This window comes from Aplidium turbinatum, chromosome 4 (assembly GCF_918807975.1).
Source record: "Aplidium turbinatum chromosome 4, kaAplTurb1.1, whole genome shotgun sequence".
Taxonomy (NCBI): domain Eukaryota; kingdom Metazoa; phylum Chordata; class Ascidiacea; order Aplousobranchia; family Polyclinidae; genus Aplidium; species Aplidium turbinatum.
In genome coordinates, this window is record NC_137475.1 from 16794414 (window position 1) to 16818918 (window position 24505).

Genomic DNA, 24505 nt, shown 5'->3' on the forward strand with positions numbered 1-24505 from the left:
TTTGTAATTGCGAAAATATCTTGTTTCACGTTAAAAATAGGCTTGCATAGTTTTCCTATTTTTGGAGGGAGTGTAAGATATTTATATAGAAATATATATAGAAATCCCTGTGATAGAAATTTACCGGGCTTTTTAATAAACAATACATTGTTATTGTACGGGAACCCGGAGATTCTGGACAGAATGAGAACAGCAAAAGACAGAATGGTGTGGAAACATATGTGGAGGCTATCTGCCAGCAGTGGCATGACCGGCTGATGATGATGATGTTATTGTACATTTTTAATTGTTTTGGCAGCCATCTTGGATTGCCATATTGAATTTATAGGCTATCAGATAATTTAACAATTCTGAGAATGGTCTCATTGACTTCACAAGGTATAAAAACCTAGATATAGGGGAAGACGGGGCAAAGCGGGACACTTTTCGTAAAAACGTAATTTCAGCAACAGTGATGGTTGGATTTAGTTAATTTCTTTTTTAATCGAAAGCCTTAGTTGGTCAGCATATTTGGTTCGAAGATCAAGCGGAATCTTTCTACTGTTATAGTACAAATCAAAAAAGAATTTTTTTTTAAATGTCCCGCTTTGCCCCAGCCGTGGGACAAAGCGGGACACTTCATTTTTGCATGATTTGGTACTGTTTAGCCGCTTCTCTCAAAGACAACTTCTTGCTTTTCACATCTTCTATTGCATTCTTAATATTGATAGCCTATCCATTTACCTATGTCAGTTTTTCTCTTATAGCGACGAACCATTGTCAGAATTAAATTGTGTAGGTCTACCGGTACAATATAAATGAATGCTGATAAATATTTTACAATCTTGAAGGCTAAAAGAGGTAGGCTATAAACAAAAATTCAATTTACAGAAGAACCACAGATACAATCTAGACTCTCATGTAGCCCTAATGCACTGTCCCACTTTGCCCTAATACAGCTGTCCCACTTTGCCCCAAAGTATAGCCTTTAGAAAATAACATCTCTGCTGAAACCTGTAAAGTTTTAGGTACGGTAAAAGTTGCTTTTGTTACCAACAAATACTGTCTCAATGTCTAAAATAAAAACAAAGCTACCAACAAATTCGCTTATGCTAACGAATGCGGTAGCTACTTTTCCATCTCTTTCTTATAACAAACCATGCCAAAACACATTTTACTTCCTCACGACACGCGTTGTGCTCTGTCAGTCGCCATTTTTTCACACCAAATACAGTTTATAGTTGGCTAACTAGTGCTTCCGGTTAGAGGGAACCAAAGAATACAAAACGTGAAAAATCGCGATGTCCCGCATTGCCTCGTCTTCCCCTAGACACCAAAACTACACGTTTTGGTCGTATGATAACCTAGTTATGGTCAATTTACTGTTATTTTAATATGGTTTGGCGGCCATCTTGGTTTGCCATATTGAATTTATAGGCTATCAGATAATTCAACAATTCTGAGAATAGTCTCATTGACTTCACAGGGTATAAAAACCTAGATATAGACACCAAAACTACATGTTTTGGTCATATGATGACCTAGTTATGGTCAATTTACTATGTTATTTTAATGGTTTAGCGGCCATCTTGGATTGCCATATTGAATTTATAAGCTATCAGATGATTTAACAATTCTGAGAATGGTTTCATTGACTTTACAGGGTATAAAAACCTAGATATAGACACCAAAACTACATGCTTTGGTCATAGGATGACCGAGTTATGGTCAATTTACTATGTTATTTTAATGGTTTAGCGGCCATCTTGGATTGCCATATTGAATTTATAAGCTATCAGATAATTCAACAATTCTGAGGATAACCTCATTGACTTCACAGGGTATAAAAACCTAGATATAGACACCAAAACTACATGTTTTGGTCTTATGATGACCGAGTAATGGTCAATTTACTGTTTTGTTCAATGGTTTGGCGGCCATCTTGGAAGCTATCTTGAAAATAACCACTTTCCGGAAGTTGGATTCCTTAAGATATTGAATATGTTAGTACTGACACTCAATACTAATCAAATCAGTTGAAAAACCATTGGTAACTTATTGTAACCAAAAAAGTAACACCAACAACAAATAAGCGACTACAATAAGAAAAAAACAAGCAAAAAATTAATACATGACGTCATTAATAACATAATTTTGTGTCATTTTTATCTTGTGTATTTTGTAGTGGCAGTCAGTCCAAATGTAAAAAAATAACTTGCATTGCGCTAATAGCATCAGGCCTGGATAGCGGATGCTCAATTGCTCATGGTTACTCGTTAATAACTACCAGTATACTTGCTTTACACCTAGCCTACTGCAAAGGCTTTAAGAAAAACAGCTTACAGGTAACTTTTCACCTGTCTTTTCAAACAAGTATTCTTTAAATATGCTCTACGTAACATTTACTAAATGCAATTGCTGCGAGCCTTCGTATCCCTTTCTTTAGATATCCCTAAGTGATACCCAGGTCATGATTCGTCAATAAGCGACACCTTGAGTAAAATCTATTGACAGAGTAAAACAATTTTACTAAGTATATGATTTATAAATGAAAGAAAATATCAATAAAGTAGATACGATGAACTCACTTTTAAAGTTAACTATTTGGCAAACTACGCACCATTTTAAATATGCCGTTGCCAGGATGTTACAACTTAACTTTCAACTAAACTACGAAATCCATCGTTTTTACATTGATTCGGCAACTGCATACATGAAATCAATGTTAAAATGACGGATTTAGCTAGCTAGGATAGGCGTAATATCATTATACAGTTCAGTGCAGAGAATGAAACTTGGAATGATACGCGATTGATGTGTAACATCCAGATTCATATGTGATAGCTCGAGAGATGTTACAGATATTTCCCAAAGCATAAATTAACTTTGAAAATCATCAAAGCGCATACATTGAGTAATGCTGCAAATACAGAAAGCTAACACATGAAACAATTTTGTGGCAAAATTGCAAACTTTGAGAAAGACTGTGAAATTCTTGTTGTTGAAACAGTGTTGGAAAACGCAGAACGGTTATCTGCTGAACGATAATCAACTTTTTAAAGATTAGTTCAATAAACGTTGAGTTTTTTATGTAAAACGAACAAAGAACATGTATAGCCGGATAATAGCCGAGAAAGCTTTGCTTCATCTTGAAACATCAGCAAAAACACCAAGCATTTCACCATAACATGGAGTAGTAGACAGCGACACAAGCGGAGTATAGAGCTGAGAGAATGAAACGTGTTCTCGCTACTGCATAGTGCCAAACACGGGGTTGTAGCGGCAAATGCTAAGACCACGCTCGTCATAGTCCGCTTTGGTGTGGCAAACTTTGTAGAACTCGGCCTGAAATAATTTCATTAAAATATTAAAGCAATGAATGTAAAACAATTGACAATTACAAGACTGTTTTAAGCTCTTGAAGTTTGGCATCTTTACACTTTAGTTCTTAGCAGACAACTGTCCCTTCACAAAAGGCTGAGACCATAGCGACCTATGTGCAAGAGGTCGGCATTTCAACATCGGCCAGCTGCAGTACCGTTGGGTCACATAGTCGTAGAAAATTCATAATTTAATTCCGGTGTAAAACAAAACTCAGTAGCATCATTAATCAGTCATTGGATAGAATATTGATATCATGATCCTTCTTTTCTGGCATTGCGTAGGCATCAAGTTGATAGCTATGCACAATTGCACATAGTCCACCGAAAGACAAGGAAGCCTTTGCGCTATCTACACGTAAATTATCATCTTACAATGACGCGACCGCGTGCTCTCGATGAGTGTCAAACTAATGACATTTCAGCCCCACAGAAGTTATAAGGAAATAATGCAAGAGATTTTAAGGCTACGAAGATGTGCAACTTTGCTTACTGCATAACGGTCCGACCAACACAATAAATTCAATAATAAACTATAATCCTGATCCCTCACTGTCGAAGCCAGCATAGATCCACCGAACCAGACCGCATATCGCTGCATGCTGTGAGACACAACTTGAACTTCCATCGGCTTGGGCTGAAATAAAAGCTCTTGGTAAATAATTAAATATGAACATTTAAATTTTTATGAGATGCTTCACATCGATGCGAGTGATCTGGACATTCTGTAAACGTTTATATTACAAGGTTTACGACTTCATAAACTATAGAGAAGCCTTATGATAGAATTTATCTGGCAAGAAGTTTCTCTCAAAAACCTTTTTATTGTGAAAAAATCTCGTTTTATACGCGCAAACTGAGTCACCAACAAGTCCGATAATAAACTAACACGACGTAAACGCAAAAAGGATTAGTCTGAGAAATCCCAACACCCACACATCGATTCAATGTTCCGGTCAATTTGTGTCAAGTGCAATCAAATACGGACAGGATTTGGTCGATTTCCACTCCAATATACACAAGCGGTGTTTGGCCCCCTCAGCGCTCTGCAAATGTGAGCTGGAAGAACAAATTACTGAACTTGTTATACTTGACTCTACCATCTACACTGCACGCACTAAATGGAGTCTAAGAATAGCAGTACTGGGCGAAGCTACACGTATTTAGCTTTTCACTACCTGTCTGAGCAGGGCCTGATTAAGGCTCACGGGGGCCCGAGGCACAGCTAAGTTTAGGGGCCCCTATTGGCAATCGCTTTCGATGCAATGCCATGTACTCTCTGCGAATAATGAAATATGGGTTAACAAATAGTTCAAGCAAAACTATAACTTCATAAATATTAATTGAGCCAATTTACCTACAACTTTCTAACAGTATGAACACTCTTATACTTGTTACAAAAATTATGGGATGAAAAATCTCTCTAACAGATTGGAAATTGAGCGCATTTCATACTGGAAACATTAGCAAAATATACACTTGAATTTGAACTAGCAGAGCTTATTAATGGTTCCTTGAAACTTATCAAAGTATTGGCTTTTTTATATAATTATGATGGAAGGTTGGCATATTAAAATTCTATAGCAAGTATAATTATGGTTGTCTGGTTTGGCACTAAACATCACTTAAATCACTAACACCAGTAGGCAGTAACACCTTGTAGTACTGTAACACAAACAAGCTAACCAATTAAAAACGAAAAGCAGTAGTCAACAAAGAAATAAAAAACAATGTTTTTCACATCACACAATAATTGTGCCAGGCCCCATTACGTAAACTGTTCAGTCATCATAACTCTTGTTGACTTCATTACTATTTACTGTTTTTGAAATGTGAGCTGGTTGACAGCAGGATTCCAGGATTGTACAAGAAAAAATACAAAGTTTTTATAAAAATATTATGGCAGGCTATTCCAGAAATTATTAATAACCTATGTAACTAAAACTAGTTCCATTTCATTGTGGTACCAGTAATAGAATGTTAAAAAACACACCTCTGTGCAACGTTTTACATGTTTTGCTTTTAACTGAATAGCCTACCATCAGTAGAAAATTGACATAGCTACTGGCACAGAAATAACTTTTGATTCAATTTTTATTTTTTATTCTCATTCCTCCTGCATGGGAAAGCGAATTGTATCGCTATATACTGAGATGTGTGAATCATACAAAACATGGCCTACCTTATGGTGCTGAAATCAAAGATCCAGAAAGAACAATACTGTACTGAATATGCGGCATATTCATTAGTGATTTATCGCTTATTGGCATAATGCCCATAAGCGATAAATCACAAACAACAGGTATAAGGACTTCTTAGGCCAATTGGTTCAGAAGCATTCAGGCTGCATGCCATGTGATGAAGAAGAAATTTCATAACAGTGAAATCATCTCAGTTGTAATCACTATCACTAAATCACTATCCGGCATGGCTGACATAGCATTGCATATGTGTGCAACTGTGCATACAGCTTTACATTAACATACAATACCATTTCTGACCATGAAATCTGCAGAGACTAGGGGAGCAAACTTAGGATGAATGTATTGCTATTATTCACGACATTAAGAAATACCAACTTCATATAAGAAATACCAACTTCAAAATATAAAAACATTTTATGCAAAATTGACCTTAACACGCAAATTTAAACATTTTATCGGGCCCCCTGAACAAAAAAAAACTGAAAATTTTGTTGTTCTAAAAAAGGACATACCCATGAGGGGGCCCAATCAAAATACAAAACTAATATAAAAAACACTATTTTATGCAAAATTGACCTGAGCACGCAAATTTAAACATTTTGTCGGGCCCCCCTAAACTCAAAAAATTGAAAATTCTGTAATTTTAAAAAAGGGCATAACCTAGGCCAGTGCTACTCAAACTTTTTTATGCCGTGTACCAGCTGAGCACTTTCCATCACTTGGCGTCCCAGGCAATTTGCGAAAAAAAGACAAGAGCAAAGTCATTATTAATTTTGCAACAAATACACAAAAAAACAAGTAAAAAAAAACACTTTTATTAATGGTCTTTCGAATTTTGATGCGAAGTATGCGCTTGCTTATTTGCAACCAGCTTATCCAATAGCGGTTCAATGGAAGACAATGCTACTCGAAGAGGAGCATGGATATCCAACGCGTTTCTGTGTTGTCCCTTTAATAGTCTGGGAGCGAAATGCCATTTTCCCCCTTAACCTTGCATTGCTGTATTAAGTTTTTTTTACTGTTGATTGTGGTAGCCAAGGGTCTCTATTTTCAGAAACTGCTTGATGACATGTTGTCACATTTGAGCAATTTGAGAAATTCAAGATGGCGTCCAAGATGGCCGCCATTACCTATAAATGACTATAACTCCCTACCCATTCACCTTAGGAAGGTGATTTTTGTCTCTATATCTAGTTTGTAAGGGTTGAGCTATCCATTAGAACTATGAGCATTAGTATATTAGAGCATTAGTATTATGTTAATGTCGTATTACATACTGGTAATTTCCAAGATGGCCGCCATTACCTATAAATAACCATAACTCCTTGTAAATCCCATGTAAATATCATACAGTGTATTCTAATAGACGGGCGCTAATAATTCACTATTGTCTTTTCTGGTATAGACTATAGTATAGTATGACGATCACCAATAGTGAAATATGAATAGAGAACAGTGCTTTTTCGTGTCCAAATTTGGATCTTCTTCTTCGTTTGAACCTTCTTCGCCACTTCAAGGGTCGAGGGGCTCTGCCTTTTACCACCCTTGGGCAGTGGCGGCGATGCGGTCTAGATGTTTGGGCAGGTGTCGAGCAGCCATTTAGTTGATTCGTCATCCAGTTCACGCAGACCACGCACACCATTTGGCGCATGGTAGATGGCGCAGTTACAGATGGTGTAGTCTGAGGTTTGTTCCTCCATGCCACACTCACATATCGCGCATGGAGCCATCCCCCATTTGTGCATGTTGGAGTGGAGTAGTCAGACGCCGGTACGCAGGCGGTTGAGCCGCACCCAGGCCTTCCTTGGCAAATGCATTCCGGTTGGGTGGGGACTGGTGTCGGAAATGAAACTTTGAAGTCTTGAGGAGTTCTTCTTCCACTCCAAGCTCCATTGGTGGTCCGCCCAGGTAGTTGAATAAGACTGAACCGTTGAAAGACACTGGTCCTGTCAGGATTCAAAACTTTATCAAGCATAGCAAAATCTACGGAGACAGGTATCATGTAGCTGAAGTAGCTGGTAGCTGAAGCTGAAAGAGTATTAATGGTAGCCGAAGAGGCACTTCGCGGCATCATTCAAGCTAGACCATTGTATTGCAGTGGTGACCTCATGCAAATTTTGGAAACCGAAGCCAGCAAGAGTCAACTCAAACTACCAAACTTTGGGTCGATGTCTTGATCAAACCTGTCCTGCTCACCATGATGTTCGTATACGGGCTGAGCGCGAAAGCGACTGGCCACTTCATTTGGCAACCTACAAGCAAATGTTACCATACTTCTTTGCTGCGGGGCATGTGAACTATGCGAGATATGGGTTGTGCTACCTTCGTGAGATGGAACGGCTACCACAAGAGGTGTTGTCACACTTTATGAAGAGTGAGCATGTTATGCACCATTCTGCTGGCTTATGGAATGGCATCTGGAGCGATATGATGATTGAAACGACCTTCATGCGGTATGGGCATGCTTCTGGGGGATAGTTGGCATTACGCTTAAGCCAGAAACGCTGAAGGTATATGGGCCCTTAGTTTGCATGCACGCAGCAGGTTGGAATCTGATCTGGATGACATGATGGATGAGGACACTCAGAGTAAGGTGGTGACAACACACAAAGAAGAGGAAAAAGCCAGGATTGCTAAAGACAAGAAAGACCGAGATGGAATCAAACAAAAACTCGACACTTGCATTAATCCTTTAGATTCTGTGGCACACCCCAGTGGTATAGTCAATGTAGTTAGCGGCCAGATTGGTTCAAGTAAAGTCAATGTTCACAATACTGTTACAATCGGGACTGAACAAATGACAGTTTTCGAAAGTCGGTTACCGCAGGAACTTTGTGAATCCATCACGAAAAAGGTTGTTACTATAGATCATGCAAGGAAGCATGTGAAGGTCGGGGCTGTGAAAGTATTTGATATACGCAAGGGTGATTGGCTTACAGGTTATTGGGTGGGACATTAAGGATGTGCTTGGTCATGAACTTGCGCCAGTTCCAACGTCTATGTTTGATGATATTGGAGATATGAGGATTGCGAAGTCTAAATCTACTTGAAGAAAATTCTCCAAGTTGAGGTGTCTGATAGAGTTGCTGGTGGTGCTAATGTTAGTGTTCTCGATGGCTCAGCAATACTTTGGGTAGTTTCTTGGCCTACTGATGGGTCTGTGAAAGACTATATAGCAAACTTTAAATATGCTATAAGAAAAAGGTTACGGGTCGAGAACGTGTATCTGATATTTGACAGATATTATGATTACAGCACGAAGAGTGTTACGAGAGAATCTAGGGCGACTGATGTCAGTAGGGCTCATCATTTGCAAGTCAACAGTCATCATCATCATAATCCATCGTCGGTTTGTTCCCCACTAGTGGGGGTGGCCGATTGTTTCCGCGCAGCAATTGTTTTAATCCCTTTTCTCCATTTCACCCTGTCCCTTGCATCTTCCTCCTTCAGTCCGACTTTTTTAAATTCATCCTTCACTTGTTGTTTCCACGTTCTTCTTGGACGACCGCGTTTCCTCTTCTCATCCACCTTTAGATCTAGTGCCTTTCTAAGAAAACTTCCTTCCTCCCTCCTTATCACATGTCCATACCATCTTACTCCATTTGCCCTTGCCATTTGGTCTATGGTCTCTCTCATCTCAAGCATATCCAACAATTCTTCAGTCCTTTTTTCCTTTCTCGTTTTCACCCCACACATTGCTCTCACCATTGACCTTTCCGTTCTTCTCAGGATTGCCAGTTCACTCTCTCTCAATACCCATGTCTTGCTACCATATAGCATTGCAGGCCGCACACAGCTCCGATATACTTTTCCTTTCATCCTTAGTGAAAATTTTCTGCCATACAACATTTCCCCACATTCCCTGAACTTTGCCCAGCCCAATCTTACCCTTGTTGTCACCGCTGCTTCACATCCACCACTTCCATTTATCCGATCACCCAGATAACAGAAGTCTGTCACCATTTCGATGCTATGGCAGAACTCATCATCATGGCCTTCCACTTCATTCCTTCCTTTACTGCATTTCCCACAAACAAAACACTTCGCCAATCTTGTTGCGGCTCTCTTGACATTAGCACATCTTGCATGTACCCACTTTCCACATTCCTTGCATTGCATTGAATTTCTCATCACTCTCTTGCCACATATTCCACAGGGATCTACTTTGCTCTCAACAACTGTTCCTTCTGCTCCACTCACCATCACTTTCGTTTTTTCAAGATTCACCTTCATACCCTTGCTTTCAAATGCTTCTTTTCATTTCTCAAACTTTCTCTCCAGTCCCTCCATACTATTACTTGTCAAGACCAGGTCGTCTGCATACAAAATTTCACTCAATAAGCCCTCCCTCACTCCTTCAGTTACAACGTCAACCACAATAGCAAGAGTCAGAGGTGTCAGTCAGAGGTGACAAAACTGTTCCTTGGTGTACACCAACCTTCACAAAAAACTCGTTTGAATAATTTGATCCAACTCTCACTTTTGTTCTTGCATCCTCATACATAGACATCACAGCTCTCACTAATACCTCAACAGCTCAACAGTAAACTTCCTAACCTCTACTAACCTCTTCCAAAAACAAGAAGCAACTAATGCAACTGATAGTTGAGGATTTTGTCCAGGATAAGAAGTTTCATGAGGACAACACACAGCATAATAAGTTAGTGGTAACAGGAGCAGATCCGGTGCCAATCGAAATTAGTGAAGGTGGAGTTGTCATCTCACGGGCAGATCTGTCAACTTCACACGAAGAAGCAGATAACATCATTGTCCAACAGGTCTTGAGTTGTTCCGCGCGAAATGAGAAAGCAAAATCTGTTGTTGCTGATGACACTGACGTCTTTGTACCGTTGCTGCATTATCATCACATGGCAAATCTCAAGAATGTTTTATTGATGGAGTCCCTCATCAAAGGAAGGGCGGTGCTTGATATAGGAAAAATTGTGCAGAAGCATTGTCAGATAGTCGAAGGAATACTCCCGGCACATGCACTTTCTGGCTGTGACACCATCGCCTCCTATTTTAAAATTGGAAAGGCTACTGCATTCAAAACACTTCGACCGGGGCCTATAAATAGTGAAAACCCTCCAAGATTGAATAGTGTAGGCCAGGGGTCACCAAACTTTTTTCTCTGAGGGCCAGATTGCTGCGAGATTAACAGCTGCGGGCCGGATGCAAATTGCGAAAAGATATACAACTACTTAGAATCTCCATTGACTTGAATTGAGCACAATAAATAACAAAGTCTAGATTATTACAACGAAGATAATACTCTTTCAGAACAGCAACAATTTCGTTACATATCAGGCAACTAGCTGTAACATTATTGGCTTTCACAAAAAAATAATGTTCTTCCCATTTTTCTTTAAACACCCGACACTCAGAATCTACTTTTCTTTTTTTAGTACTCACTTTAAAGAGTAAAGTATGCAACACAACCTAAAAGTTAATTATTTAGCACTGGTACTGTCCAAATCCTTCTGTTTATGATGTCTAGTCTAGCTGGTATGATTTGCCTAATTTAGGCATTTAGGCAGCCTAAACAGAGATATCGCACTGATGAAACATTGGTGTTTGGAACAACAAAGTTTGTGATGTCATAACTCATAAGAAGAAACAATATGGAAAAATCATTAGCAGGTTATGTGTAGCTCAACAGCAACGTCAGTCCTTTACGAAAAGTTTGATAACTTTTTTCCTTAACAGTTGTTGTAGTGCAGCTGTTATTTCCGCAGCACGTGGCGGGCCGGATGAAATCAGTCCGCGGGCCGTAGTTTGGTGACCCCTGGTGTAGGCTATAGAAGATATTTTAGTGTTACGGCGGCCATCGTGAAAATTACCATTATGTAATCCAATATTAACATAATACATAGTTCTAATGGATAGCTCAAGCCTTAAAGCAGCTGGCGGCCATCGCGGCCATGGCCACTAAGTAGTGCTTGAATGACCGCCGGTGCTACCTTCTTAGTCGGCCAAGTTTGGCGGCCGGTTTCTTCTAGCCAATTATTTAATTTTGCAATCGAATGAGCGTGGATTAACTGTCGAAAATATGTAGTATCAAAAAGTGACGCAGAATTAGGGCAGCGCGTTATAATCACCACTGTTGTATTGTGAGGGAACATTTGCTATTATGGAATATATCCAGCTGCGACCACCAGCTGTAGCCTACACGCGCATTTGGCCAACGCGCATTCATAAATTGTGCGCGAGTAATGGCGTTAATTACTGTGACGCGAAACCGCAAGTCCCAGGTTTGCGATTTTTTGCATGATTATAAAGCAGTACCACAAACATAACTGAACAAAAACAAGACGAATTTTCCCCTTGTTAAATGATCTGGAATAAAAATTTTAAAAAAACTTTCGCTCATTTGCCTGTTTGATTAAGTCTTGTTTGTACTGTATTTCCCTACGTTTATTTTAACAAAGTGTTAATCCGAAGTGCTAAATTACATAAGCTGGCAATATTGTCGTTTTTATGTCGATGCAATGTTGTCGGACATTGAATCGTTGTTAAAAAGAAGAACTAGGTTAGTTGACATCCGAGGGGAAAACACGTGTCTTCATAGTTGAGAAATGTTCCCACTGTGAGTTAGTGACTTCACACCCTCACTGGTGACATCATAACGGTATAAATGGTCAGATTTCATGAAAGGCGGTATTCGGTAATGCAATTGAAACAATTTACTGAGCAGCTGAAACAATTTAGTGTCGTTAGATGGTCCCGCAATACCGGATTACAATCCCGATTAAAGCAGTTATTGCGTGGTACAACGATTCTATTGCAGGACGTCGCCGAGACTTCAACAACGCTAAGTGATCATTTTAGCATTGTTGCAAGTTTAATTCTATTTACTTGTGCTATCGTTATTTGTATTTTGGCCTCCAAGCGTGCAGATTTGGCCGCCGAGAAGGAGCTCCTGATAGGCCACGATGGCTCCAGGAAAAAAAACGAGTTTTAAGGTCTGTAGCTTGACCCCTACAACCTAGGTAGGCTTATAGAGACAGAAATCACCTTCCTAATGCGAATGGGTAGAGAGTTATGGTCATTTATAGGTAATGGCGGCCATATTGGATGCCATCTTGGAAATTACCAGTATGTAATACGATATTAACGTAATACTTAGTTCTAATGCAGGGGTGTGCAACCTTTGTTACAGGAGGGCCAGATATAAATAATTGGGTGAAACCGCGGGCCGCACGTTTATTTAACATATGATTTCTAGTAGTTGCAGGCACAAAAGAGTAGTTTTTCTTGTTATTCATGTTATTCGTATGGCGTTATTAGGGGTTATCTCTTTGCAGAAATAAAAAGTTAGGACGCGTAAATTTCTGAAGAAAACTGCTATTCAAATTTATTGTCACACTGTCTTTAAACGAGCTCAGTGAGAAGTTTGCAGCTGGCTTCTTTTCCTAACGGCTTTTTCCAAATTTACTTTAATGGAAGTGATCGCAATTCGAAGTCCATTTTCCAAGTGTTGGTCTGTCAGAACCGATCAATAGGGAGATTTCATGACGCCCGTTTTAGAAAAAAATGTTTGCACAAATACGTTGAGCCAAAAAGTGCCATTTTTGAAGCCATGGATTTTTGAAATGTGGAAAGTCATCTTAGTTGAAATGTTTTCGGTAAAAATCGCCAAGATTCATTTTTAAATACTTTGCTTTCAAATCCTTTTTCTCTTGAAGATCAATCAGTTCAAGTTGGATATCAGCTGGTGCTTTGTCAATGTCCGTGTTGAATGGCGAAGAGAATATATCAAACAAATGTTCATGAAATTTGAAGTCCTTGAAACGAGCCAAAAATTCATACAACAATTTTTCAAATTTAGTTTTCTTCTCCGGATGCATTCCATAGTCTTTCAAAGTTGGAAAGTGGAAAAGATGTCCTGTCTGTATGTGAGCTTTCCAAAGTCGTACTTTGTTCATAATGCCTTTTATGTGACCATACATTTTTAGAAATAATTGATTAAACTACCATTCAACGTTTTATAGGCAGAGAAAACTTTTTCTCGAACCGTAGAAAATTTCATGATCAGATCACCGCTTCAATGCGTGATGGAAAGCTACAGATAAATCTGCATCTGGCATTACAGAGTGCAAAAAACAGTGTTGCAGAACGCGTTTTCGAATATTAAATTCGCATCAGTGCAACTACGTTAATAACAACGGTTAACTTTAAACTCAATACAATACATTACAAACATTATAAGGACATATTCTCAGTGTTCAATTGAATATTAATAAATCCAAAGACATCAGAATAGAAAATTAAATACAATGGATTGGCGGTGGCCGGTGGGAGACTTCTAAAATGGTTAACAGAAGGTGCGAAATCTACAATATTCCACTCCACAATGAATTGTTCAAACGTACCAGATTAAACTAAATTACCGTATAAACATGTTTTGCGGGCCGCACACAATTCAAAATTGGCACATCTTCGCGGGCCACATTTGGCCCGCGGGCCGCACGTTGCACACCCCTGTTCTAATGGATAGGTTGACCCCTACAACCTAGGTATAGAGACAAAAATCACCTTCCTAATGCGAATGGGTAGGGAGTTATGGTCATTTATAGGTAATGGCGGCCATCTTGGACGCCATCTTAGAAATTACCATTACTTAATACAATATTAACGTAATACTTGGTTTTAATGGATAGCTTGACCCCTACAACCTAGGTATAGAGACAGAAATCACCTTTACAGGTGACTGGATAGGGAGTTATGGTCATTTATAGGTAATGGCGGCCATCTTGGACGCCATCTTGAATTTCTCAAATTGCTTAAATGTGACAACATGTCATCAAGCAGTTTCTAAAAATAGAGACCCTTGGCTACCAAAATCAACAGTAAAAAAAACTTAATACAACAACGCAAGGTCAATTATCTTCGCTCCCGGACTATAAACAGCTCATGGTGGAAAAGCCGGCTTCACATAGATATGTAGAAGGGAATGGAAGCAGTGTTTTAAACTTTTAATAGCCATGGTATACAGTCTCGGTTATTCTGCTTTCAATAACTCTGAATACTCGGATATTCTGCTTCATTTAATTCAATAATTCAATGAAGCCAAATTTTAAATACGATGGATCATATTTTCGAACAAATGTTGAACGACTTCTTTTTACAGTCAACACCTCAGTCACCTCAGTGCTTCCAGCATTACTTTTGTTTGAATCAGAATCATCATGTAGGTCTGAAACTGATTGTCTCTGCTTCATATATTTGTCCATAGGACCACGCTTTGCCATTTGTAAAACTTAGCTGAAACTATACTTTTTATAGGCTAATAGGGCTAACAGCTAACTCACTTTTTAAAAAAGAACAAGGTTTATAGCTTCAACAAATCTATGTAAAAACATGCTCAACTCACTACAATCATCTGATATTTTGAAGTCAGAGTGTGGCCGATCGATTGAGCCTCTCACTTCTCTACTCGTTACTGGACGCTACTGGACGTTACTGGACGCTCGTTACTGGACGCTCGCATTCCCTGTCTGCGAGGCAATTGGACAAAGGACGCCTCAAGTCGCTTTTCCTAATGGCTAAGAAGAGCAAGAAGTCGAAAAAAAGGAATCAACAACCTTCGTCGTCCTTGGCCGTACAAAGGAACAACGGTAGTAGCGCAAATTGTTGTTCTTGTAATTTCTTGTTTAAGGTAACTTTCAGTGGATACGCCTCCTAGCTCTTATCGTCTTTCTCGAGGTTTGCTATATGCATTAAATTACAGTTTATACTGGTCCGCAAAGACGTTAAACTAGCGCAATGAAATTCCACGTCGATATTGTTAACGCAAGTTTCTCCACGTGTTAATTTTATTCGTAGGCCTTTATCCATTGTTAGTTCAACCGTTTCGCCACTGTCCAAATTGTTTGCTCCACGTTGGCAGTGATTGACGTTGTTTTTGCAATGCCATCGCTGTCAACGTGGAACCTTTTTCGCTATAAATACCAGTTCATTTGTAGTGTTGTTCATTCGCAATTCAAAAGTTGTACTGAAGAGAGCTAAATGCTCGAAATCCGGATATACAACAAATTTATGTTGTGTATGAATTGGAATTAAAAGCGAATTGAAGTTCATCTGGTCCTTTGTCTCCATTCATAGAATTTGAGCATACGCTGACGACTGGACGCTGCAGGTATAGTCAAGCACGTGGACACAGCACAAACACACAAAAAGGGTGATCATCTCGCATCGACCATTGCGATACTTTGTTGAAATAATGGACAACAATTACGAAACAACACTTCTTTGTGACTGTCACAATCAATGTGCAAGGCGTCGCGTCGGGCTGCTTTGCGTCTTGACAGAATGTGCTGTTTTCATTATAAAATTCTTGAGCGGTATGTTATTATCGGTCAATGACCAGTAGTAACCTCTAATTGTGAAGTCGTTGTTATGTAACGTAATTCTAGATCATTCTGTATCTGGAACGTTCTGTTGTTTTCACAATTGCCAATATCGTTTGTCATGATGTCACAAGGTTGTTTACGAATGGACCTCTGATTACGAAATCTGTATTATGTAACAGTCCTCTACTCCTACGTGACATTCTTTAGACTTCTTTAAGCTTCTGCTTGTTGACATTTATTACAACTTGACAGAACAATGTGACATTACGTAACCTTCTCGATGTTACTAGACCGAAACAACTTTCTATAAATAGTGGTGTAGTTTGCGGAATGATTATTATTGAGTTGATTATGTGATTATGGGAGTTGTGTTATGAGTTGTGGATTGGTAGTTGATGCAGAAATTATTGTTGATTGAGAGTTGAAGAAATCGAATACAAGTAGATGAGAATTGGTGCTGATATAAATTGTGTTCGAAATTAGAGTTATTTGAGAAGCCGTTCGTTAAAGTCCTTCAAGAAGTTAGATTATCATTTCACTAGTGGAACCTTTCGACATTTAATTGACTGCTTTTCGGTTTGACCCATTAAACTACGTCATTGAACCTTTCCAAGTCTTTTTCCTGGTAAGAGATAGAAAGAAATCGTGACAGTGACGTAACTGGAAGTTTAGCGGGCCCCGTAGCAGCGGGCCACCAAACAGTCTATAGCTGGGAAAGCAGATTGAACATTATCGTTGCCTAAAAATTATTATATAGACGTTCTGATCAACATAAAACAAATTACTCAATTGACGATTTCTCCTAACTGACCGCGTACCAGCAGCCAAGTGCTCGCGTACCGGCGTTTGAGTAGCACTGGCCTAGGCAACCCATAAGGGGGCCCATTCGACATACGGATCTAATATAAAAACAATATTTTATGCAAAATTGTTGAAATCAATCCGTTTATCGTGTGAATTTAGACATTTTGTCGGGCCCTCTTGAAATCACCGGCCCGATGCAATGCACCGGTTGTCCTCCTCTCTTGTGGGCCCTGTCTACGGTACTAATGTAAAAAAATTGGGGGGCCTCAAAACCAGGGGGCCTGAGGCCTGTGCTTCATGGTTAATCGGGCCCTGTGCCTGAGTTTTCAACAATCTGTCTAATAAATACAAAAAAAGTTCCACGGCATCATGTCAATGCTGTTGCTGACTGACATTTTCCGACCTCGCATGCTTGATTTAATGTCCGTTCAGGCGGCGCATACGGTGAATTTTTGTACAAGATAAAATTTTTCTCTTGAAACTCCCTGGCTCAATTTGCTCATATGACTTTTAACAAACTACGATTTAGCAAATTTAGCAAACCGTTCGACAATTTCAGCATACGCAGCGATTTCCTACGTTAAATTAGGCTTGCCAGCCTGCGGACCCCTAAACTTGTAAGAGTAACTTTGAGTAAAAGTTTTGCAAAATTACTGAAGCATAGAAATTTTGGTACTTTTTCCTAATATCTATACACAGTGTTTTTTTTAAGGTGTTTTGGGGACCGCAGCGGTTTTCCAAAATTTGGACTTGCAACTACAGTAGAAAAGTAATGGTTGTTTCTCGCTATGTCTTAAGCAAATATGGCTATTTTTTGGTATTTAAATGAAACACTTGCGGTCTCTTAAAACTACTTAGCGGTCACCCAAACCAAACCTAAAAAAAACCCTGTCTATGCACTCACGGACTTAGTGAAACTTTCTGAAACGAAAACGGACCCAAAAAGGGTTCGTAGAATCCAGCTCGAAAACCACAGCCTTGACTGGTGACTACAGGGACAAGAAAACACCGACTTGGATTTGCACTCGTAAGCACAACATGCAACAATGGAGATGGTGTTATTTTCGGTCCTATGTATAAATGATCAATGAACATACAAGCCTGAACTACAGTTTCAATTGGAAGAACATGTGCAACAGTTTGATTGCAAAACGCATATGACCAATTGAACATCAGTAGCCAACATTGCTACATATGTAGCCACATGACACAGACTAAGGTAAATGGTTCACAATATAGAATATAGATCCATGCATTTTGATCACCTTGACTCTTCCTTGGCTAAGTTCTTCAGATATCCTTAACCTGGCATCAACGATCCTCTTCAAGTCTCTCTGCACACGTCGTCCGAAGTCCTTGAACATGGTGGAACCACCAGAAAGAACGACGTTCTATAACGGAAATAAAAAATAAATGATTAAATGTGTGAATGCAGATAAACACCGCAATAGTTCACGATTTTGTGCAATTGTTCATACATGCAATCATGCATACAGTATTACAGTATATCAGGGCTTCTCAAAGTGGGGGTCGCGTAACGAACTTTAAGGGTCGCAGAGAGTATACAACTTTTAGACAAAGCACTGCATATTAACACTTCTGTTCAAGATGCTGTGAAAGTTGTTAACTTTATTAAAAGTCACGCACTCAATAACAGTATTTTAAAAATTTAAGTGGTGAAATGGAATCGGAGTTTAAAACTCTTTTTGCTGCATTGTTCGTACACGTGGGTTTCAAAACTGAAGCCAAAGCTTTAAAAAAGCTATTAGTGTTAAAAATTAGGTCGTGATTTTTCAAAAGAAAAAAAGTTCAGTCTTTGTCCCAATTGTCCGCCGTTTTTGTAAAGATAGTTAGCTTTTCAAATTATACTATTTGTCAGGTTTGCTTGAAAAATGGAAACGAGTTTAATTTGTCTTTCCAAGGAGAAAACATCTATGCCTTTACATGGAAACCTAAAGTTGGAGCGTTCATCAAAAAATTAAACATCTGAAAACAAACATTGAAAATGATTTATTTGAAATGTTCTCATTTACTGAAAAGTTGTTGGCTAACAATGACGTAGAATCAAACGTTATTAAGCCTCCGGTTATCGACACTTGTTAAGTCTGTTCAAAGAGTTTAAAAAGTATTTTCTTCCCAAATTGGACAATACCGATTTAGATTGGACCTAAAAACCCATTTGCAATGCAAAAACAGAGTATCGAGAACCTCTCTTTTAAATCTCAGGAAGAATTTGTAGAGATCTATCTAAGTTGTGGCTTGAACTTTCTGGAAAAAAGCTTCACAGTTTTTGGCTTAGCCTAACATTAAAGCGGAATATTCACCATTATGTGGCTCAGTACTCAGCAGTAACCGCACTCCTGCCGTTTGTCTCCACGTATATGAGCGAGTTTTCAAAGTTGATAAAATACCGTTCCAGCCTAAGCAACATTAAAACCGCCTTGAGACGAGCATTGGCAAACATCGAGCCAAGGCTAGACTTGCTTTGTAGCAGTGACCAGTCGCACCCATTACACTAAATAAGTATGTTTGCTTTTTGGTTTTGTTTCCAGTAGGCTACAAGTAGTAAAGTAGTAGGCTTCGAGCAGGGGTAGCCTGTTTTTAGTTTTCGTTCAAATTAAGCTTTTCAAGAAATACCACAAACGTATATCTCGCACTGTGTATTATTTTAACCGTGAAGGGCCGGGGAAAATTTTAGGAAATTTAAAAGGGTTGCAAGCAAAAAAGTTTGGGAAGCCCTGCAGAAAGGTGTACCTTTCAACTACGATTTCAACTCTTGTACCTTTCAACTACGATTTGGATCTCCTTTAAACACCAGACGTACCTTGTAGAGAGGCCGCCTTACATCAATGGGGCAGTTTTGGATGACTTCGTCGACCACCGTGGATATCGGAGTGGTAAATTCGGGATTTGAAAACTGGAACAATCATTGCACGAGGTCAGCATTGAACACAACAGATGAGGTTTATATGAAGATGCGCAATTGTGGAGCAAATGAATTTGAAATCAGCTGAATGTTGATAAAATCTTCACAAAAACCGCTGTAAATATTTATTTTCACGAAATTTTATGTTTGTCGATTTTCGAAATACTTTATCATGCAATAAAACTGAGAAAAAGTGCTTTAGTGAGGACGGTTTGTAGGAAGGTTGCTTGAATTCGGAACGAACTAAAAAATACTAAGAGAAAAAATGAGTGATAGAAACCCTTAACCAATAAGCGTTATTAAAAGGCAAATACCTTGGTCAGTCACACGCATGTTTCACAAAAGAGAAAGAAGTTTAAAACAGAAGCTATTCAATATATCCAATTTAACCTCAGAATGGAAAAATATCTCTGGTCCCAGGAATCTCTCGTGACCAACGTCAACATTAAACTTCTCCCGAGTGACGGAATTGAGGCCTTCGTAGAGTTTCACCCATTTTCCAGGATCAGCTTCGTACTTAGAGAATTCTTTCGCGATGTCAGGACAAATGTAGCAGAAACGCTCCTGAAGTGGTCCACAAAGAGATATGTTACTTGATGAATGGGCGTGGAGCGCGAAAGAAGTTTAGCCAGAATAAATTTTATTGCAACACACAACATAGGATTAAATCTAAATGAGAGAGTATTTACTAGAACACTCCAGGCATGTGGTGCCATGAAGTCGTGCAACCCTTATGGCCAGAAATACGCATTGAAGCCACAAGCTCACTGAACATCAGGTTAAGGAAAACGAATAAGAAGCACTCAGATGGCCCCTGTGCACAATGTTATTCATCAAGTCAATAACATCAGCTCTTGCTAGTGCAACTCATCACTGTGCTTCTAGATCACGCAGTTAACAATCAAAATGTAATCGGGTTTAACTGGATGACTTTTGGGCACTTACTTTGATGGCTTTCGCGACTTCCATAGATTGTTCAGGAGGAATACCGGTTTCTCGTTCTCTAAGAAGTTGTTGGATGAAATATGTGATGTCACGGCCAGCGATGGGGATATGTTTGATGCAGCTTCCGATGACATAACCTTCCGCTTGAAATAATGGCATGTATCTCTTGCTCCAATACAAAAGCATCAAACTGAAAAATTTAATTGCTTTCTAGTCAGCAAATGACGCTGTATGACATAAAACCATGAGATTTAATTTCGTTATCCCGAGTGTTTCCTTGAACTTGACAATCCGTTATTATTGTTTTTTCGTTCATGTCCAGCATAACATCTCCGTCGACACTTTTACCATGAGATCAAAAAAACTCCCACTTGTCCCATCTTACCCCAGTATTTAGTTTAAATTTCGGGATCGAATGTACGGGATTTCCCTGGATATTTTTGATTAATATCGATATAGAAAAAAATTGTCTAAGATTTTTCAAATTACGAAATTTTATCGTCAACTCGAAAATATTGCTGCAAACTTTGTAATGTTTATATATATCAGCATGGCATATGGACTCAAGATCTTTATAAAAAAAAAAACAGTGGGGCAAGTTCACATTGAAAAACTTTAATAATAGTTTTGATGGTACAATATTTCAGCTTCGTGAAAATAACACTTTTCTCAATAGAGTTTTTTTCCGACTAATCAAGATTTACCGAAAAATCTTGAAAATTGAAAGCTCTACCTACTATACAGGGTGCGGACAAAGTCCTTGGACTGCTTTAAAGTGTAATACTTCTGTAAATAGTGAATAAAATCGCAAAATATTTAATGGTGTATTGCCAAGACAGTAACTAACAATCGTACAAAGTTTTATTCAATATGTTCCCCTATGGCCTGAACAACGGGCTCAAGTCTACTTCTGAAACTCCCTACCGCTTTACGTTGGGCTTCTTGGGGTATTTTGCCTCATGCTTTTTTGAGAGAGCACTTCAACGCCTCAACTGAGTCATGGGATGAAGCACGGGCATCTGCCTCCAAAATGAACCAAACACAAAGGTCCATTGGATTCAGGTCTGGAGACGAGGGCGGCCAAACTTCCTTGCTCCACAAGTGAGGAAAATGGTTCTGGCACCATTCCTGGGTTTTCTTGGACGTGTGGGATGGCGCACCGTCTTGTTGGAATATGAATGGCTTCATTTTGAAGTGTTTCTTAGCCTCTGCAAGGGCAGGAGTCAAACTTGTCTCAATGTATGAATTGGTGTTAACTTTAGTGCCTTGTGGAACAAAAATGAGGAGAGACCTCCAGGTTTTGGAGACAGCAGCCCACACCATGACAGAAGACGGTTTCTGGCGCATGAAAACTCTTTTCATGGAGTCAGGAATGTCTGCAGAAGATTTAGCAAGGATACGATCATTTTGTCGGTTACAACTGCTTCGAGATTGAACAACTTTTCATCTGAGAAAATGATCTCTCCTGTGTCCGTACCTGACTTCATTTTGTCAGATGAATTTTAGCTCGATCGAGTCTCTTTTCTTTTTGGAGGTCTGTGAGGTGTTGGCAAGTTTGCGTTTTGATGGGGGGCAACTTCAGATTAGTTTTAACGATCTTCCTGATCATCTTTTCATTCACATCTATTTCACGAGCCATTTTCCTCACGGATCTCTTGGGATTGCGGCGGATTCTGGCTCGAACCGCATTAATGATCCTTGGGGTACGAGAAGTTCATGGTTTCCCACTTCAAGGGCGATCTTCGGCACTGTTCAGTTCTTTACGCCTGCTAACAGTGTGATAAACTGTTGATTTTGATGCTTCAAGAAGCTTTATTATCTCTGAATTGGGCTTGCCTGCTCGATGAAGCTCAATGATAGCTGCACGTTTATCGCTCATACTTCAAAATAAAGCTAAATTATGATAAACTGATGACACATTCTAAAAGATAAGGTTTGATACTATAAATATGCACTATCAAACACTTACTAAATGTATTTAAGGACATAGTAAATTAAAATTTAATTTTAGTCTAAGGACTTTGTCCGCAGCCGGTAACTTGACACCTACCACAGGTATGACGTGAGTAACACCATCACCACTATCAATCACCGTTCCCGTGAGGACTCTCTCTCCTACGCACGTGACGTCCACGATGCAGCGAGAGCAAGAACAGCCTGAAATGTAAAAATCAGCTGTTATCCAGAAACATCAATATGAAGTTGAGAATAGTGAGTTTGGTTGGAATTTAAGGCAATAAAAAATTTTCAAACACTCCATTTCTTGAATAGTGGGAATTGTTCTTTATTCTTCTGGGTGAGCGAGAGAAAGCCAGAACAATGTTTCATCCATTTGAAGGCTGCCGAGCGAGACAGGCAATATTTTAGGACTTGCGTATTAGCAAACTGGAAACAAATGTTCATGATGCCATCACAAATTCTCAAAGAAATACTTCCCGAGTCTTGATAAACTACAGCACTACACTATGTATACAACTACCGCGCTGTCAGACAGTGCTTTCAAAACCTCGCATTCTTATTACCCAACTACATACCTGCATGGCGATATACAAGCCAGGCACATTGAAAGACTCAAACATGATCTCAGCTAAGTATTCCCGGTTTTCTGGAGTGTTCAAGGAATAGGCGGCTCCGTCTAAAAAATCGAAAAAGTTGTATGAAACTACCACACCATACAACATGGAGTGGGCAACATTTTTGCATGAGCGACCAGATGAAGTAGTGATAATGCGGGCCGCAACGATGCTCATTCAATAATATAAGAGTAGGCAACTTAACGTCAAGTAATTTGACTCGTATTTTTTCAATATGAAACCTATTCTCGTATTGTCTTTTTCGTTACATTGAGTTATTCTTTTAGAGTCCTTTAAACTACCTCACATTCACAGATATCTTCAATTTGTCTTGTAACTGCCCTTAAAAAAGCTGATGGTTGAAAATAACGGCTTTTTCTCAGGACAAACGATCTTTGCAACTGCTATCAAGTATTCCTTTATAAATGCTCTTTCAACACATGTTTTTTGCTGTCAGCTTTGACACTGTGTAACTCGCTTGAACACTTGTTTCACCTTCTATGCCAATCCTTGTAAAGAATACAAACTATTGCTGCAAAGATTTTGCGAGTCAACAAACTTTATCTTTTCTAATCTGCCCACACAGCACAATTCTATACGTGACACAGTTCTAATGCACACACACACGACACGCACAATGATTTTATAATATAAATTGTAATAGTTTACATAACACGTTCATAAAACTAACAACTGCGTCTGTAGGCCTATCAGTGTCAGTGATTAGTTTGAAAAGTCGTTTCGTAACCTAAAAAACACTTAGGTGCATATTAGCATAAATTGCATCGGTCCGTTCAGCAAAAGCACCACTCATTTTTGATGCGGTCACGCCGGATACATGGAGAAGTTGTGAATGTTGTCGCGGCCGCACAAAAGCTGCACGCGGGCCAGATCCGGTACGCGGGACGTAGGTTGCCCACCCCTGCCACAGAACATACTGTAAATACTAAATGAAACAAAGTCTTGATATCATATGTAGATTTTAATATTAAACTTAACGCGATATCATGTGGCTCCAGTCTGGATGTTTAAATGTTTTTTTGGAGGTTTGATATATATGGTGATTCCCCTAACCACGAATTTTTGGTAAAATAACCCGAAACACGAATTTCAAAATAAACAGGCTAATATTTGTTCAAACTCAAAAACTGAAATGGCACAGGCATAAAGATTGCTATCCCTATTTCTGCACTAAAAATTAGACCAAAACCGCTTTTCAGATTTCAGCAAATGTTTGACCTAGTCCCAAAACCCTGTCTCTAATAAAATTGAAAACTTTTTGACCGTCTGCACTAACTTTGCTGCTAAATCTCTTCTGGTGAACCTAGAATTGCCATTGAAA

The 24505-nt window shown here is 39.1% G+C and overlaps 1 non-coding gene and 1 pseudogene across 2 annotated transcripts in view; both read right to left on the reverse strand.

Moving 5' to 3' along the window:
- Positions 1-2017: 2017 nt before the first annotated feature.
- LOC145769428 (actin-related protein 3B-like) overlaps positions 2018-24505 on the reverse strand; it is a 60656-nt pseudogene continuing 38168 nt past the window's right edge. Inside the window, exons 8-15 of the transcript XR_014289008.1 lie at positions 23125-23225; positions 22637-22747; positions 20591-20733; positions 20036-20209; positions 19544-19636; positions 17985-18110; positions 3913-3996; positions 2018-3324 (exon numbers count right to left, since the gene is read on the reverse strand). The product of XR_014289008.1 is annotated as an actin-related protein 3B-like (transcript). The remainder of the gene's footprint in view (positions 3325-3912; positions 3997-17984; positions 18111-19543; positions 19637-20035; positions 20210-20590; positions 20734-22636; positions 22748-23124; positions 23226-24505) is intronic.
- LOC145769737 (small nucleolar RNA SNORD67) lies at positions 20443-20526 on the reverse strand. Its single transcript, XR_014289061.1, has one exon. It is a non-coding gene; the product is annotated as a small nucleolar RNA SNORD67 (small nucleolar RNA).